This window comes from Macaca mulatta, chromosome 11 (genome assembly GCF_049350105.2).
Source record: "Macaca mulatta isolate MMU2019108-1 chromosome 11, T2T-MMU8v2.0, whole genome shotgun sequence".
Lineage (NCBI taxonomy): Eukaryota > Metazoa > Chordata > Mammalia > Primates > Cercopithecidae > Macaca > Macaca mulatta.
The window spans coordinates 30,457,666-30,476,116 of NC_133416.1; the positions used below are offsets into that span (position 1 = coordinate 30,457,666).

General features: G+C 36.9%; 1 pseudogene; it reads left to right on the top strand.

Annotated features, from left to right (window-relative positions):
* Positions 1 to 300: 300 nt before the first annotated feature.
* Positions 301 to 18,451, top strand: part of LOC144332650 (intraflagellar transport protein 57 homolog pseudogene) — a 76,634-nt pseudogene continuing 58,483 nt past the window's right edge.

The window sequence follows — 18,451 nt, forward strand, 5'->3', positions numbered from 1 at the left end:
TGAGGTCCTTATAAAAATCAGAACTCTTAGGCTTAACATCTATATCAAGACCAGAGCCTTGGCTGTGATTACCCACACATGGAACTGAGCAGAAACAAATGGCCTGGAAGGCATTCTTCTAGTTATAAAGGAATTGTATTGCCAAAGAAGCCAGAAAACTGGCTGGCTAAAACCTGTGACAAACCAACCCAACTCCTGAATCCATAAATCGACATCAGCAAGAAGCAGTGTGTGAAAGCTGTGGTAGCCCCAAGAAGGAACACTGTCCAAAGTCCGCTTTAGATGTGGCCATCGAAGACAATGGACAACAAATCCTCCCAGAGAGCTAAAGCCACGGCTCCCAAATGGGCTGACCGAAGGATTCACACCACCAACAGGGTAGGAAGTTTCCACAATTCCTTTCCAACAGGACTTGATAAATCTTATAGATCGACGACAGCTGTGTGTTTCTTATTTTCCCTTTTCTAACAGAAGCTTTTACTTTTGTCATCTTGTTCCTGTCCTTCATTTTATTTGGGGTGGATTCCTTGTCTGTTAGTTTATAGCCACCATGTCCCAAACAGCCACATTGAGACCTAATGTAGAGAGTTGATCTCATCCAGAGAACCCTGACCTGGATGCAGGAACTGGAAGAGGCTTTGGGATCACATTCCTTGGGAGGCGAATGAGGGTTTCTCTGGAGAATTTGGCAAAACTTCATAAAAGGGATGGAATGTGGCTGAGACTATTAGCTGTCCATCAAGATTTGTTTTTTTGTTTTGTTTTGTTTTGTTTTGTTTGCATCTTCTTGATTTTAGGTGGGTACAAGGGCACTCAGAATAAAAATATTTTGCCAGGCTCCGTTGCATATGGGGTGGCTATGTGAACATAATAGGCTATGCCCAGAAGTGAAGAAAATAATTTCGTATTCACTTCTCTCTTAATGGAGGGAGTATGTTCTTCCTCCTTCCTCCAATCTGTTGATTGGAATTTGGGTATGGTGAGGAGCCATCCAGGACCATGAAGACAGAGAATACCCTGGAGTGGTGGAGCTATAAGATAGAAGCACCTGGGAACTTAGATTTTTGCAGAGCCCTGGACTGCCCACCTGGACTGCTACAGGAGAAAGAATTTTCTCTCTCCTTTCTGCAAAAGCTCTTTTGGCTCTCTGTTACACACAGCCAAATTTTTATATTTGAATTCATTTGCCTTTAATACAGTCTTTAATATATGCTGTCAGGGACTTTATAATCCAGACCCTTCTTTTAATCCCTAAACATTAATATCAATTCCTTATATATTTTTGGGCTGAACAACACAGAGCTAAAACGTTTATGAGCTCAGGGAATTTGCTTATTTTGTTCACAGCTGTGTTCTTGGTACCCAGTAGGCTTTCAGTCTTTATTCCTTTGCTCTATGCTAGTAACTGGTCATTTAATTAAGCAATTTAGAAACATTTATTAAGTACCCAGTATGTGTATGACTCTGGACTGAGACACATAGAGGCTAGAAATAATAATAACTAGTTTTCTTTCTTTCTCTTTCTTTCTTTTCTTTCTTTCTTTTCTTTTTCTTTCTTTCTTTTTCTTTCTTTCTTTTTCTTTCTCTTTGTTGCTTTCTCTCTTTCTTTCTTGCTCTCTTTCTCTTTCTTTCTTTTCTCTTTTTCTCTTTCCTCTCTCTTTCTCTTTTTCTTGCTTTCTCTCTCTTTTTTTCTTTCTTTCTCTCTTTCCTCTCTTTCGTTGTTTCTTTCTTTCTCTATCTCTTTCCTCCCTTCCCTCCCTCCCTCCCTTCCTCCCTTCCTCCCTTCCTTCCTTTCTTCCTTCCTTTCTTCCTTCCTTCTTTGAGACAAAGTCTCACTCTGTTGTCCAGGCTGGAGTGCAAATGGGATGAACATGCAGCCTCCAACTCCAGGGCTCAAGCAATCCTCCTGAGTATCTGGGACTATAAACACACCACTCCTGGCTATAATTAGCATTTATTGAACACTTATTAATTACTAGGTATTACTCCAAGTGTTTTACATGTGCAGCACTTAATCCTTACCATAAACATATGAAACCAGTTCTATTACCATCCCCATGGAACATAGTGAGAAACTGAGGTACTCAGAAGTTATCTGACTTTCCTAAAGTCACACTGAAGGGAGTTTCTGGGACTAGAATTCTGGCAGTTGGCCCCATATTTTCTGTTCCTAAGCACAGCACTCTACTGCCTTTCCAAAGGATATGGGGTATTATTCTCCTTGTTAAACCGCTACTTTAATTTCAAAATACCGTCGTCTCTCCAATGCATGTTCTGGAAAATGAATGTTCGTATTTTAAAATTACAAAGCCCATTTTAGACAGAAAGTGTTATGCATTTGGCTAAAATAGCAATTATTTTGTCAGATAGTAATATAATTTCCAAAAACCCTAATTTTAATGCAATGGAATTAACTTTCTAATACACAGTTATTTTCTAACTTTACAAACTAGACAATTTAATTTCCTGATCTTTAAACAAAGAAAAATTTAGTGTCTTTACTGATTATTTAATAACAATTTTGGGAAAAATAGAACAGCACATTTTTCTTTGTAATTACTACTTATATAAACTAAGCAAAGAACTAATTGTCTTATTTGAAAATGATTGTCTAAAATGACATAAAAAGGTATGTACAAAGTAATTGCTTTTCTTCAAAAACTAAAAATGATTTTTTTAAAAGACAAATATAGTTACTCAAAGTACAATTCTCACATGAAAGTCTTGACTGCTAAATTCAAAATAGCTTAAAAGCTAGATGGAATAAAAGAGAAATTGAAGACAGATTGCTTATATTCAGAATGCTTAAAACCAATTGGACAATTTCTGTGGTGTAAATGCTCCCTCCCACCATGGCCAGTTTCAAACTATGAAGATGAGGCGATTGAATGTAGACTTGGGAATCTATCACAATCTGCTCTGCAGAGCTCACAGGAGCAGCCTAGCACACCACTGGCTCCCAAGTCAGCCAATCACGTTCCAGATACAAACACATTTCAAGTGCCTTCTCTGTGTCTTGGGTTGTTCTGGACACTTTAACAGGCACTACAATACAAATAGAGTGTGCCCAAGACTATATGAGTAAGGATGTCTTGTGCAAGTTTAGAGAAGCAACTCTTCTTTTTGAGACAGAGTCTTGCTCTGTTGCCTGGGCTGGAGTGCAGAGGCGTGATCTCAGCTCATTGTAACCTCCGCCTCCTGGGTTCAAGCAATTCTCCTGCCTCAGTCTGCCAGTAGCTGGGATTACGGCGCCCACCATCATGTGTGGCTATTTATTTTTATTTTTGTATTTTTAGTAGAGATGGGGGTTTCACCATGTTGGCCAGACTAGTCTTGAACTCCTGATCTCAGATGATCCACCTGCCTTGGCCTCTCGAAGTGTTGGGATTACAGGCATAAGCCACCACACCAGGCCTGGAGAAGCAACTCTTGAGCAGAAGGACTATGGAAAAACCTAAGGCAGTTTTGGTTTTGGAGGAATTTAGGAAGGCAAGATGAGGATACACAAATCATTGCAAGTGCCTATTGCATGAGTATTAATTAGCAGTGCCAATTGCATATTTTAGGTGCTCAATAACATATATTATAGTCCAATATGAACATGCTGTTCATCCTGCATGGAAATGCCAAATAGTTTTCAAAAGCAGTTTGCACTTTTAGATTTTGTGAGCTGTTTTAATTAATTTAGTCTGTTTGTTCTTGCATTGGCAGAACTCAAGTTACTCTGTTTCCTCTACTTCCTTCTACTCCAAAGGTAGCAAAATCAATTAGAAGAAACTTCCTGATTTCTGTAACAGAAATGAAGTCTAGATCCATGTGGAATGGGCTTGAGAGTTACCATCTTAGTGAATCCTCACACGTTATAGTTATGTATTCCTTCAATGTGAGAACCGAGGCGGAGACTACTGAGAGACTCAGGACTACATCTGTGATTTGCAAAATGTTTTCAGATATCATTCAACATTATATTGAATTCTTGTGTAGAAGTAAATATGACAGTTTATCGACGCAGTTTTTGTGTGTGAGGCAAAGGGAAAGGAGTAGTACATCAAAGCTATCCCCATCTACAAGGAATCCTGACATTTCACCAAATCTCTTCTTGCTGCACTTTTTTTTAACCAGTTTTCCTTCTGGCTCTATAGAAAGGTGATGATGAGAAGAAACAACAGCCACAGCAACAACTTCCCTTCTTTATTAAAATAAAACTCAGAACCTCTGTCCCTGACTTTTCAGTGGGGCTGCCATGTCAAAGGAGCTCATGGGCTCAATTAATGCACCCTTTGAAACTATCTCCCTGTTTTAATGGAGGGGAGTGTTCAGTTCTACTGGAAACTGTTGGCCCTGGCAATAGTCCATCTGATACTTTGGAAATGCAATAGTACTCTAAGTGAGAGACTCACAGAGGAAGAGGAAAAGCTAGAGAGAAAGGCTAGAAGCTGTTTGATCAGCTGCCTCTTTCCACCTGAGGTTTTCCTTCCAAAGTGAACCTTGGAGATTTATAGATAAAGTTTCACTTCAAGATAGCCACCACCACCACTACCGCCACATTACCCAATCACTAGGGGCCTTCAACTGTTTTTTTTTTTTCTTTTGGTAGACAGGTGAACAAATTCCTTTTCTTTTTGACTCATTAAAGACAGTATCAAACATTTTCTTAAAGTTCTTGCATAGTAACCTTTTGCCTACACCAATAAAAAGTCTACTAGAAAATTTAAAACGTATCAAAACATGAGTTTTTCAGTACTGATCTCTTATCAAAATGTACTTAACATCAGTTTCACATTATAGTTTGTCTGGAACATCTAATGGGATACTTGGATTTTAATTTCTTTCCTTAGCTTGCGTTTACCAGCGTGTATAAGATTACTGGTGTGTATAAGATTGCGTTTACATCAATCTTATACACACCAGTATGGTAGCGAGCTTCCAGTTATCCCTACTGCACGCAGATTTGGTGAAATCCTCCCTCTGCCAATAGCAGCTTTCAGCTTTCCTGTCTCTGCGTGTGAGCTCTCTCGTGGTTGCCTTCATACCCAGGTTTCCCTGCCCTTTTGCCTTCTATTTCCTTAAGGCTCTGTGAGAGCTCCTGGCTCCCTGAATGCAGAAGGAATTTCTGGATTTTTTTTAAAATTTTTTTTTTCAAATATTTCTCTCCTGGACTTAGGAGGGAAACAATTCTCTGCTCAGCGTGGACTTAGTCCACTCAGCCTATCCTGGGGATCTTTACTTTGCGCTCCCTCTGCAAGTCCCTTTCACCTCTTCCACCTCGTGCAAATGATTCTTCTTGTCATTGACTGTTTCTCTGTACTATTAAAGTTGTCTGTGGTCTGTTCACTAACTTTATGTCCAGGCTGGTTCTCTTCTTGAGTCAAGCCAATCTAGCCTCTGGGACTGGTTTCTCTACCATCTCTGTGGTCTTAAAGGCTGCGACCATCACCAGGATCCTGTTTTTTTCTTATCACTGCCTCTCCAGGAAACACTGAATATAATCAAGACATCTCAAAGGTCTGCACCCCAGGGAATCCTCCACTTAATCATCTTTTTAGCTTCTGTGTCCAATTCATTTTTTGACCTTCATAGCTCAGGTTATCAGCTTCATTAATCACTCCAGTATTCTAATCATTGCCTTATTTGTGTTTTTCTTTTCTTCTTTCTTTCAACAGGAAGAAAATTTAAAATACAGAGGAAAAGACTTTTACATACAGTAATGACAGCATATGCAGCAGTAGGTGTGACTTTCCCAATGGGAAAAATATTTGCAACTTTCAACACATTATATTTCACATTATTGGTGGTACTTTGTAAGCAACTGATCTAATCTGATAACAGAGTAAGTGGTTGGAACTGAATGTAAATCTGGATGCATTTATATGGAGGAAGTAATTAGAACTATATGAGCAAGGAGTTCATTAGTGCAAATATAAAATTTTAAAAAGTGAGTTAATTAGTGTTAAATTATATAATAATTCCTGGCTTAGATAAATTCCATTGTAGTTTATACCACTTTAATGTTTACTGTTATACTATTAATAGGGTGATAAAGTACATTATTCTCATTTAGAGCAAACTTCATAGTGAAAAGTAAATAGACTTTTAAGTCAAACACACCTAGATTTAAAAGTTAGTTCTATTTTTTGCTAGATGTGTGAACGCATATAAGTTAACTTCATTCTTCTCAGTCTCCATTTCTTATGTAATACTAATACCTGTATTGAAGTTGCTCTTGCACCATTTAGATTAAAGTCAATTAAATGATACAACACGTGTACAATGCCCAGGATAGTACCTCATACTTAGTGACATTAAATAAATAGTAGGTACCATATTAAAAGATAACTAATGATTTAAATATGGGTGGGACACCTCTGTGTATATTTGCCAAGACTTTTTGTTTCTCTAATCCCTTACTTTTGAGTAATTTTCAGACTACTGAGTGCTAAGATTCAGACTTGATATTTTTATAGCGTATTAACTAGGTATATTTTCTCTTGGAGGAATTTACTCCTTTCTAAATATGGGTATTGAGTTAGAGTTTAGATACAAATTTTGATTAATAAAATTACTAATAATTTATGCTTTTGTTTAGTAGTTATGAGGGATAATACATGATCAAAGAAAATTTCTTCATCTTCCTGAAAATTGAAGAATTGACAAAATTAAGAGGAAATTTGACCCCTAGTTAAAAGCCTGATATCTCCTTCTAAAGTTCAAATCAATGATTATTTACTAAGTGGGGTGTATTAGTCCATTTTCACACTGCTGATAAAGACATACCCGAGACTGAGTAAATTATAAAGAAAAAGAGGTTTAACGGACTCACAGTTGCATGTGGCTAGGAAGGTCTCACAATCATGGTGGAAGGCAAAAGACACGTCTTACATGGTGGCAGACAAGAGACAGAATGTGAGCCAAGCAAAAGGGGAAACCCCTTATAAAAACAACAGATATTCTGAGACTTATTCACTACCAGGAGAACAGTCTGGAAGAAACTCCTTCCATGATTCAAGTATCCCCCACCAGGGGCCCCTCCCACAACATGTGGGAATTATGGGAGCTATAATTCAAGATGAGGTTTGGGTGGGGACACAGCCAAACCATATAATGGGGGTAAATATACACAAATAATCTGAGTAATTAGGTTCCCAAGTTGAGTGGCAAGATGGTAGAAGAAAAAGAAAGGAAATAAAGTAGTACTTTAAAATGGTAGGTATTAATTAATTTTTCCTTACCTAAATATTTCAAAATGATTGTCTATATTGGAAATATTCTTTAAAAATGTTCCTTTAGATATAAATTTAGTAAAGGAAGAGTCCAAAGTATTTTACCTATCCTTGTAAGTATGTATTCTCCCATTAGCAAAGAACAAGAGATAATTTATGCTGGATGAAGAAGATACATATTTGATTTGCTAAGATTTATGTATTTCTTGGGAGATGAGAAGACTGGTTAAAATTTTATTAGAATGATAAACATACTAAACTCCTTTTTAAAATGGCAGTTATTGCCAGTTTCTATAGCCTAATTTTGTCAGTTACTGTATTTCAGCATAATAGGGTCTTGCTTATGCCACAGAAAAGCATTATACATGAAGCCATGTTATAGCCATTTCCTTCTGGTGCTATACAATAACTGAATCTCTTTGGATGGGATGAATAAAAACTCGCTATTCCAAACTTCACACTGGGGTGGGTTGTGTTATAATGAGACTCTGGTGTGCATGCGATGTTTTTCTTTGTTGACAGTTTTTGAGAAGATCTTGATCTCCTAGTAAGTAAATTTACCAAATCACTCACCCTTTAAAAAATTCAGAATTTATTTCTTGCCTCAGAGGGTAATTTCTGGCCCCAAAGATAATTTTTTTAGAGGATTATTTGAAAGTTAAATTAATTTTCTTCTTTCCTGCCCCATCCCATGCCAATGCAAGAAATAGAGAACTTTTTTTTTTTTTTAATACTTTAAGTTCTAGGGTACATGTGTACAACATGCAGGTTTGTTACATATATATTCATGTGCCATGTTGGTGTGCTGCACCCATTACCTCGTCATTTACATTAGGTGTATCTCCTAATGCTATCCCTCCTCCCACCCTCTCCCCACAATAGGACCCGGTATGTGATGTTCCCCTTCCTGTGTCCAAGTGATCTCATTGTTCAATTCCCACCTATAAGTGAGAATATGCGGTATTTGGTTTTCTGTTCTTGCGATAGTTTGCTGAGAACGATGGTTTCCAGCTGCATCCATGTCCCTACATGAAATAGAGAACTTTAAGGTTTTAGGATTAGTAGTTCCTTATATCTCCTGGAACATGTAATGTATAGTGATGTTGGTACTATCATTTCCATTTTTAAGGAAGGAGGGGAAGGTGAGAACTCAGAAAGATAAACAGGTGGGCAAAGTGTTATCACCCCAACTCATATCTTGTGTTAGTTGCCATAGTAGCTTTTCTTGGACAAGCTATTGCTCAGTGTTTGATGTTGTTAGGTTATTTCATTTAAATTTTATTTGTACCTAAAATAAGCCACAGGGTCATTGTTTTTATTTTTCACTTTATTTTTTTAAAAGAACAAATTATCTATTAATTCTAATGGCTTCTCAGTACATTGTACTCCTCTAAAATTGTTCACATTGCATCAGAATTCTAGTTGCTTCTTTTTTTCTGTCCTAAAACAGTGATGTGAACATGTCAAATGACTTAGTGGTTCTTCTGGCATTAGTAACTGAAAAATTTGAATGCTTATCTGAACTTTATCTGAACTATCTTGAATTTTCTTGGGTCTACAAAATTGGAACTGAAATCTCATGGAAACTGGCTTTCTCCAGAAATTTTTGGTGAGCCAGAAATACTGTGAGAGCAGCCTTTCCCGTGGTGTTTTGGCATTTTTACTTTGGCCCCAGACAGAACCAGGAAGTTCAGAGGTGAATGAGAATGAAAAATAATGAAATGGTAAGAGTGATCTTTTTTTTTTCCTACTTCAGAAAGATTCAATTCAGAATTCTTTTAAGAACATGTTGAGTCAGTCTTAACAACTACAGACCTCATAGTATGTATTAAGAGAGATTTGGGATGCCATGAGTAATTCAGCCCCTCTAAGGTAAAGAAGACGAAAATTAAAAATTACAATTTCCTCTTATGTTTCACACTATGTACTAAAACATCATTTTTTTTGAAACTGCAGATTCTATAAAATTATTGGTCCATTATATTAGCATACATCCCTTGTCTATAGTGATAACATGGCAGATACATTAATGAACTAATATCAACTTTCCTTAGTATCCCTTAATTCAAATTTCTACCACCAGCTAGAGTGCATTTCTATAGATTCTCATATTTGGAGGTTTAGAATCTATCATTAGAGTTTACAAGAGTTTTTAGCATATGGATTGTCACAGATTGTCCTGGAATCCAAGTTTCTATTTGTAAGCCAAATCATCTAGAAGGTATATTAGTTATTTTCCCAGAAGCATCCTGAAGGAGAGGGGCTTTCTTGTTTATTAAGGCGGCAGTTCTCAAATCTTGGTCTACCTATGGCACTTTTAAAAAGAGACATACCGGCCCACCCCCAGTCTACTAAGTCTGAATCAGTGAGGGTGAAGCCTATTGGGCTATATTTTTATTAAGCTCCATTGGTGATTTTGATGTGCAGCAAATTTCTCATCAGGTATCACTGATTTAAATGGTCACTTACATGTCATAAGCTTTTCACCAGGTTGTAAAAGACGATCCAAAATGGCAATTTATGCTTATATAAGCTTTGATTACTTCATCTCATACAATATTCTCTGCAATCCTTCTCAAAAACTGTGTGTAGAGGCTATCACTTTCATCCTCATTTTATGGTGGAAGGGACCAAGACTCAGAGTTTCAATCATTTGCCCAGTTATGAAGCGATAGAGTTGAAACACAAATCCTGCTTTTTTGTCTTGAAGCTCTTGACTTGTGACATATAACACTAATGTACTGCAAGCAGGAAAAGGAACAACATTCATTCCTACTTTAAAAAATGATTTAAAAAGAACTTACAGTGAAGAAAGGTATAACATTATAAACAACAATAACACCGAGTATTTGACAGACACGTATTCCTGTAGTAGTTTGTTCTCGCACTGCTATAAAGAAATATGTGAGACTGGGTAATTTATAAAGAAAAGAGATTTAATTGGCTCATGGTTTCACAGGTTGTATAGGAAACATGGCAGCAGCTGCTTCTGGGAGGCCTCAGGGAGCTTTTACTCATGGTGGAAGGCAAAGTGGGAGTAGGCGTCTTACATGGCAGGAACAGGATGAAGTGAAAAAGCTGGGAGGTGTCACAGGCTTTTAAACAACAAGATCTCACTATATCTCACTCACTCACTGTCATGAGAACAGCACCGAGGGAATGGTGCTAAACTATTCATGAAGGACCCACCCTCGTAATCCAATCACCTCTTACCACACCCCACCTCCAACGTTGGGGATTACAGTTTGACCTGAGATTTGGATGGGAACACAGATTCAAACCATATCAATTTCTAAATGCCTTTATTATCTGGAAAGACGGAAGGGTAATTTGAGGACACTGTCCACAGATAGCTTCTTTCAGATACCTATTCCAATTAGTGGGTGTTCAGTGAATGCTTGGCAACAGACTATTGATGTGAAGTTTTTGTTCTCTTTGCAAACCTTTGCAAATCATAGCAATTAGAGTATTGCCATTGCTGAGAAGTATTCATCTGTCTTGCTAGCCACTCAATTAATTCCATGTTCATTTTTGCATTAGAGGCTTGGAAGACCAAAACTTACAAATATTTACATTACAACATAAATATTTATAAATTATAATAAATAACAAATATAAATATATTATATTCCTGTAGTGCTCTAAAAATCCAAAGTTTATGAGCATCTGAAGATTTTCAAACGTTTTGATGAAATTAATGCCCCCCAAAGAGTCTTACTTCATTGTTTTTGCTGGCCATATTTTAAAAGCCATTCCCTTCCAGTGATCTAAAGGACTGGACTTTGAATAAATGATGGCCTTTGGGTCAGTCTGTCCACTCTGTGATTTGTACAGGATTGGCATCTATTGCCCTGGACTTCATCTCAGACATTCATTTGGAATGCAGTCACATAGGATAGGGCAGGGGCAGGGAGCACGCCGGGGCAGGGAAGGATGATTTTCAAGCTGAAAGATAGCCCCCTGAAAAAGTCAATCCTGAGAGGAAAAAAGTAAGTAAGATTTGGCTGTGATTAAAGTAGAAGTGTGTAAGGTTACTGAAAAACACCAAAGTGTATAATGGTTTCAACAAACTGCCCTTAGGCGGGTTTAGCGAGTGCAGTTGGCATTCATACAAAAGATAACCTAACCTGACACTAACCCTGCCAGTAGTTCAGGGATAATATTTTCACTAGGATGAACTGCTCTTGAACTGTTTCTGTAATTTATTTGGTGCAAACAGGCTTTCCTTCAACATCAGACATGCATGTCTTATGGCCACCCATTTGTTTATTGTAAAAACATATTTATTATAGCCAATACAAGCAAAACCCTCCTTTCCAGTGGTGTTTTAATTCCCCTGAAGCCTTCTCATACTGTGTACCACAGCCCTGATGATGAAGTATACGCAAGCTTGTTCCAAACCATGTCCCATGTTTTCTTTGGCCTTACCTTCAAAAATCTATTGCTAAAGAGCAACTCCTAGTGTTTTATGACCTTTTTACCATGATGGTGCTTATCCTTTGGACTTGAAATGATTTTCTTTCTCTTGATGAAAATGTCAAGTGTGCCTGAGAACCTGGCCAGAAAGTGGACACTGGGTAACACAGTGAGAAGGGAGAACAGCTGCCTGGATACAATAGAATAAGTATGTTTCAGAGAATCACAGGAGTATAGTAAAGTAAGGAATATAAAGTAAGGAGTATAAAGTAAGGAGTAAGTAAGGAGTATAAAGTAAGGAGGATAAAGTAAGGAGCATGTTTTAGAAAATCACAGGAGTATAGTAAAGTAAGGAGTATAGGAGTATCAGTTGGTAGAATCTATGTGAAGAAACACAATGTATAATCAGTTTCATCATCACTGTTACTAATATTTATCCTCCATGAAGTCATAAATACTTAGCCTTTGGACTGATCCTGAAAGTAAAGGAGACTTTGGATGGTTCTAGAGATTATGGTCCCTATGGACACTAATTCATTCCCAAAATATTTTCTTGAGTAGCTGCTATGCACCAGGCAGTAAACGAGAAAGAAAAAAAAGTTTAATTTTCTTCACCAAATCCGCTTATTTGTTTTCCATCTGTGACTACCCAATCCCCATTTTGTATTAGCGAAACAACTAGTTTTGGGTTCATTCCAAGTCTTTTGGATGCCAACCAGCTTTTTGGATGCCAAAAGAGTCCAAAGACCTGATGAGCATTTTAGATCTCATTTATGATCATGGTAAGAAAAGGAAATGAGGAATGATTCATCTGTTCATCTGGCCAAGGAATATCTTAGAGTTGAAGTGATTCTACAGAAGAATTAACACTAGATTGTTGCTAGCACAGATGACACCTTTTTGTAAATGGGGAAAAAGTGCCCCTTCCTCATGACTTTATTTCAGTAGAGAATATTGCCATAATAAATATGCAAATCCATGACATCTATGATGTGAATGTCATTCTTAGATATTCTTCCTTGTACAGTGTATAGCCATGTGCAGTCACTCTATAAGGCAACTTTATCAGGCAGTTTGGAGGGAATGTAAACAAATTGGGGCAATACATTAATATTAATATGTATTCTCCTAACAAGGAACATTTGCTGATAGTATTCTGTCACAAACCATTTCCAATAAATCTCTCCTTTTATACGGTTCTCTCCCAAGCACATATCTAGCTGGGTGCTTGGGTTTATCTCTAGTATTTAAACAAAAGCTATTTTTACTACCCTTCATCACTAATCACCCTTTCCTCTCTTTGTAAATTTCCCTACAATTTTTTCTCAGTTGAATGTTCTGCTTCTCTGATTAGTCTAATTTTATTTTGCTTTGCAATTCTAAAGCTCTCTTAATCAAAATCAAGTGGATGAGAAAGTCCATGAATTACCTGCCCATAAGGCACTAAATCACTGAACTACATATCTAAACAATGTTTGTGTCATGGGAATCTAGAGTCACAAAATCTCAAACTAAAAAAGTAAAAGTTTATTTCCCTGCTTATATTCTGAATGTACTTTCTATTACATTTGCCACATGTTTACAAGGCAGAAAGAAAGTGAATGCAAAGTAAATTAGTGAGGCCCCATCTCCTTTCCTAGCTTCAACATCTAGTAACAAGAAAACCTCCATATCTAAAATTTTAGATTGCTTTTATACCAGGCAACCACCTCATGGATTTTGGGAAGATAAAACTGAGTTTGTTTCTTAGAATTTGGTTAATTTCTAAGAACACGTTTTATATAATAAGACCATGTTTATTCCAACCCAAGACCTATCTGGAATACTCTAATGCATGCAGTGTTACTTACTAAACACATGAATCGTTCAATTATCTGGAGACATTTGTATAGTATTCCATAGTACCTATCAGTTAACATAGTCATTTGGGGAAAATTGAGGAACAAAACTAGCAATGGTTCTCATAAAATTTTATCCATGGAAGTTTGGATTTGGAAAGTCTGGCTTGTTTATCTATTAACCATTAACTGGTTAGTTCTGTAATATCATGAGACCAATTGCCATCCTTCACTTCTTTGTTTTCTATCTTTTCATTAGTCCCCATTGATTTCTATTTTAAAAATCATACTTTAGTCTGTAATATGGCTATTCCAACCCATATCGTAGGATACTGCTACTTATCAAAGGCTATTATACATTAAATATATCTGTCCTCAATTATTTGGACAAAATAAATGTATGTATGTGTACAGTAGGGATTAGGAGACGCACTCCAAAAACCCTAAGAGCATCCATAAAAGAAGCTTAAGGGCTGCAAGGGGTTAAGACAAGGAACCCAGCAGGAGAGACTCATGGTATTGTGTTCTCATTTCAATCAGAAGAATTTTTCTTTTACGTGTCTAATAACTTGGATTTACTTATGAGATTTCTATTAAGAAAAGATTCAACAACTTCCATGAATTTAAAAGCCATTTGCTTAGGAAATGCTTTGGTATATAATCCTTAAGTTATTACCGTATAGCTTCCTTATTCTAACCTTTGCCTCCACCTAAATTCTTACCTCTTCAAGGCAGGCATTGTGTCATAATCAACTCTTCAGCTGGAGCAATGAGTCTTAAACAAGTGCACAATAAAATTGTTAAAATAATTCTATAATTGGCCGGGCGCGGTGGCTCAAGCCTGTAATCCCAGCACTTTGGGAGGCCGAGACGGGCGGATCACGAGGTCAGGAGATCGAGACCATCCTGGCTAACCCGGTGAAACCCCGGCTCTACTAAAAAATACAAAAAACTAGCCGGGCGAGGTGGCGGGCGCCTGTAGTCCCAGCTACTCGGGAGGCTGAGGCAGGAGAATGGCGTGAACCCGGGAGGCGGAGTTTGCAGTGAGCTGAGATCCGGCCACTGCACTCCAGCCTGGGCGACAGAGCGAGACTCTGTCTCAAGAAAAAAAAAAAGATTCCATAATTGTATTTATATACACTGAAAATAAACCAACTGTCACATTTTAAATACAGTTTCTAGGGATATTAGTTAGATTTAGACTAAGAGTGGCCTGAAAAGAATAAGGAAATCATAATTGTAAAATAGATAATTCTCAAAGAACAATGATTTTAAAATGCTTTAGTGGACACTGGAGAAAGGACACCCTATTCAATAAATGGTGCTGGGAAAATTGGATAGCCATATGCAGAAGAATGAAACTAAACACTTATCTCTCTCACCATATACAAAAAATTAACTTAAGAAGGATTAAAGACTTAAATGTAAGACTGGAAACTGTAAAAATTCTAGAAGAAAATCTGGTAAAAACTCTTGTGGACACTGGACTAGAGAAAGTAATTCATGATGAAGACCCCAAAGCAATAGCGACAAAAATAATAGACAAATGGGACCTAGTTAAACAAAAAAGTTTCTGCACAGCAAAGGAAATAATCAACAGAATAAACGACCTACAGAATTGGAAAAATATATTCAAACTATACATCTGACAGAACTAATAACCAGACTCCACAAGGAACTCAACTCCACAAGAAAAAAAGCAAACAACCCCGTTAAAAACTGGGCAAAGGACATGAACAGACATTTCTCGAAAGAGGAAATACAAGCAGCCAACAAACACATGAAAAAAATGCTCAACATCACTAATCATCAGAGAAGTGCAAATCAAAACCACAATGAGATATCATATTCCACCAGTCAGAAAGGCTGTTATTAAAAAGTCAAAAAGCAACAGATGTTGGCCTGGATGCAGAGGAAAAAGAACACTTATACACTGTTAGTGGGAATATAAATTAGTTAAATCTCTATGGAAAACAGTGTGATTTCTCAATGAACTAAAAATAGAACTATCATTGGACCTAGCAATCCCACTATTGGGTATCTAGCCAAAGGAAAATAAATCATATGTAAAACAGACACCTGCACCCATGTTCATCACAGCACTGTCCACAAGAGCAAAGTTATGGAATCAACTTAAGTGTCCATCAGTGGTTGACTGGATAAAGAAAATGTGGCACCTAATACACCATGAACTCAGCAATAAAAAAATAAAATAAAATCATATCCTTTGCAGCAACAAGAATGGAGCTAGAGGCCGTTATCCTAAGTGGACACAGAAACAGAAAACCAAATACTGCATGTTTTCACTTGTAATTGGGAGCTAAACAGTGGGTACACATGGACATAATGATGGAAATAATAGACACTGGGGACTCTGAAAGAGAGGAGGATGGGAGGTGGTCGAGGATTGAAAAACTAGCTATCGGGTACAATGTTCACTATTTGGGTGATGGGTGCACTACAAGCCCAGTCCCCGCCAGCATGCAATATACCCATGTAACAAACATGTATGTGTACTCCTTGAATCTAAAATAAAATAAAATTTTAAAAATAAAAAATGAAAAGATTTAATGAATGCCTGGAATGGCTCCACGGCACTGTCTTAAAGTGGCATTTCATGTTCTGAAACGTTTGATGACTCTAACGGCAGCTATATTTCATCTCTGTGGGTGAGAGTGAAAAAGTAGTTTTGGGATGTGTATTTATCTGTACATGTACAGTCTGAGTCCAAATGTGTTGTTATCAGACTCTTTTGTGGTATTCCTGTGACCTGGGCCAAGTTACTATGTACAAAAACAAACCACATTGGTTTCCAGTTGCCCTCAAAAATCAGAGAAAGGTGAGAGGGAATTGGTGCAGCTGTGGCAACAACCTTATTACAACCTTTTTGTGAGAGAATAAGGATATCTAATGAAAAAATACCTGGGAAATTTGAGTACAAAATAATTAGAAGCTATGAATATCTGGGTATGGGATTTTTCATTTAGTAGGAAATGTTTAGTTGGAAACTTTCCATGTGTGTATTTGTTGATTAGTTGTTTTTTCTTCAAAATTTGGATATAAATTTAAATCTCTCATTTTTACTAGTTTAACTGGAATTATTGAGTTCTAGCTTTAATGTTACCTTGGGTCAACTTGCTTTAATCATCTGGGGACCTAGCATTCAATCCTTTCCAGCACAGATTACTTGATGGAGAATATCTAAGTGTTCTTGGGAAGCATTAATCACACCCCCATTGCCTCCCATGAAAAATTTGCCAGAAGCCCAAACCAATATTTAGACTATTGACATTAATTCTGTCCCTCTCCCTCTCTAAGGTGGTGTAGTATAACTTTTAAGATCAAGTTTTTATACAAGCAAAAACATTTTCAGATTTCCAATAATTTTATCTTTCATTTTATGCCAAAGATATAAATTTACATCCAGCATTTGCTACAATCACATGGCCCTCCACAGCTACCCAAGCAAGCAGCCAGCAGAAACAGGAAGTTTAATAAAACCCTATACTTCTATAAAATGTAAGCTGACATGTGTCGTGAACCTGGACCTCCCCCTACAAAACTGATAAACATTTTCTTTTTAAAAGTTGCCTATTATCCTAAGTATATTTAATTCCTTAAATGACTAAGGGAAACGACACTTCCAACAGTTGCAGTCTTTAATATGAAAATGTATGTGGTATTTTTTTCACATTAGCTGATATGCTATTTCAAAATAATACCTTTTTATATCAGCTTACCAATTTCAAATAGAGCATAACTTCTATATAATGATCTTTATAGTAATGTGCATATATTGGAATGAACTGACATTTTATCTGTACATTACACATTATCATGTTTTTGCTTGTCAGAGAAAAAATCTTTTCACAGTTTTCATTGTGATATTTTATTGAACATATAAATATAAAATTTTCTTAACTATAATTCTATATTAAGAAGTGATCATTTAGAAAACTAATATGATCCTGAAATATGTGCCAGAGGTTGTAGGCAAGGCTCTAAGCTGCTCTTTATGTTTTGTAAAGACTATGCCCTTACTTCTAAAATTTAATTGAGCAGGATTGAAAATAAGTTGTAGATAGTCATAAAGAAATAAATGTAACTAAAAAGTTAGAAATGAGAGCAGTGAAGAAATTAAGAGAGTATTTAAAGTCATTGATCATAGAGGTCATTGTTAAAACTTGAATACATGATTTGCAGTTTTAAAATAGGTGTAATCAAGATGTTTTTTTTTTTTCTCTCCTCTTAGAAATAACCCAAATCAATAAGAACAAGGAGTAAATATCTAAACCTAGAACTTAGTTCTATGATAGGAAGAGGGCCTTCTAACTCTGAATCCTAACAAAGGAAGAAGGTTGCCAGATATTCTGAAGTAAAACAGGGACACAGGCAGATGCTGAGAGAAGACTCCAGAGGCTACAAATCTCATTCAAGCCTGGCAAAGCCCAACTCTTCTTTATCTGGGTCAATATTACTTATGCTAGAAGTATGGTCTAATAGCAAGAGCTTCCCTAGACCGAGTTTGGTAAAAAGAAGAAAGGGAAGGTAGGGCTGAATGAGCAAATACAAACACAAAAATAAGTCATATCACCAGGAAGCAGTCTACTGGTGCAACAGGTTGGAGGGGAAAGCAGGCATTGTGAGAAGCCCTGAAATATCAACTTCTGTTAGCTAGGGAGAAGTAACCCTGTACTCACAAACTAGTATCCCAAGGAGAATTCCTGCCAGTCTAGAATATAGCCCTCACCTCCCTCACAGTATCACCCTATAAAGAGCTACTTCAGGAAGAAGTAACTTCATTCAAATAGGAGGTGATTCTTTAAAAGAACTTACACAGAACTATCCAAATATAATATAAGGAAAAAAAAGAATGGCAGGTAATAAACCCTCACCAGATAAATATTTCTACAGAGTTCTTCAAAAACTGTAAACAAGTTATTTACTATGAAATTTTAAATGTTAAGAAGTTAATGC